Source organism: Perognathus longimembris, chromosome 1 (assembly GCF_023159225.1).
Source record: "Perognathus longimembris pacificus isolate PPM17 chromosome 1, ASM2315922v1, whole genome shotgun sequence".
In the NCBI taxonomy this organism is placed as follows: Eukaryota; Metazoa; Chordata; class Mammalia; order Rodentia; family Heteromyidae; genus Perognathus; species Perognathus longimembris.
This window is the reverse complement of record NC_063161.1, coordinates 66,392,526-66,393,950: the sequence shown is the minus strand read 5'-3', so window position 1 is coordinate 66,393,950 and position 1,425 is coordinate 66,392,526.

Sequence of the window (1,425 nt, the reverse complement as noted above, 5' to 3'; positions counted from 1 at the left end):
GCTTGGGTGATCTATACTCTTAGATGGGCAATGGTGTCAGATGACCTGTAGAAAAGAGTGTGGATAGAAGGCTTTCATTCAGTAAAATGAAGGCTTTTATACCTTCAGGATCTGACGTTCCTGTGATCCATTGTTTCCATTTTTTTGAAATGTCTATCTACCACTTAACTTTTCCATCAGTGACAGGCAGTATTTTTTTCAGGAGCTTCGTATATTACTATCCCTTATTTACACATATTAACTCCTTTTTAAAAAATTTTAGGTTGTTGAAGTTGTTTTTACACTGATAGCTTGAAAAGCCATGACTTTCAGAGTGGAATGACTTAGTTTTGATTCCTTACTTCTTCTCTAGGCATGGAACCGGAACACCCCCTTCCCCCCCACCCCTTTCACAAAAGACAGAGTGGGGATTTAGTGGGTTTTAGAACTTGTCTTTCCCCTTCTGTCCTCCAAGGCTTCATTGTAGCATAACTCACAAGCCTTCACACTGGATCGTACAGGGCATGGTTGGAGATGGCTATACTGTCATTGGCAGCATTAGAAAGCTGTGGTTCTGAAAGGCAGGCCAGTGGTGTGGTGGTGTGGTAGGCACTGCTAATCCGAATGTGATCTGGTTACCTTGGCAATGTGGGAACTTCCATGAATGTACTATAAAATAAAACTCAGATTGACACCCAGGCTTCTGCCCTCTGCTGCATGCAGTGTTTGCTGTGATGTGGAGTTTGGGGCACCGGTGGCACATGCCTGTAATCCCAGCTACTCAGGACTGGCACAAAACAAAAACAACCCTGTATTCAATATTAATAATGGGAGGTGACAGAAGATGCAACGTATCTTGCCACTAGGCCATATTCCCAGCCCCAGAAGATGCAACGTATAAACTCCCTGTGTAGTAGACATGCCTCCCCCATCAAGCTGTCTTGCATCCCAAAGCTCATTCTCCTGCTCAATCATCAGTATAGGTTTGGGTCAGCAAAACCATGGCAAGACCTAAGGTATGCCCAAGTTACCAACAGCAACCACCTCTGTCAGGGACAGGTCATGTCACTGAGTCACAAATGTAGAATCAGAAGGGAAAACAAGTGCATCTAGCCATCAAAGAAAATGCCCCCAACCACGGCTTCCCAGTAGAGAAAGACTAAAACTACAAACGGTTCAGCATACAACAAACCCATCTCTGTCCCTTGAATTTCTCCCTAATTTATTCAATAGGAGGGGATTTTAAAAAAGACAAAGCACTTCACAGCAGCATTCAGCTTTCCTATGAAATACTCAGCATTTTAAATATTATATATACTATTTTTTTTCTTGTAAGTAGACACTGGTTTCACAGTTTGTGGGACTGGGGAGGGCAAAGAAAAACCATTCAAAAAACTATTCTAGAAAATGCCTTTGGGCAGAATAGAAAAGGGTTGGGCTGGGAAT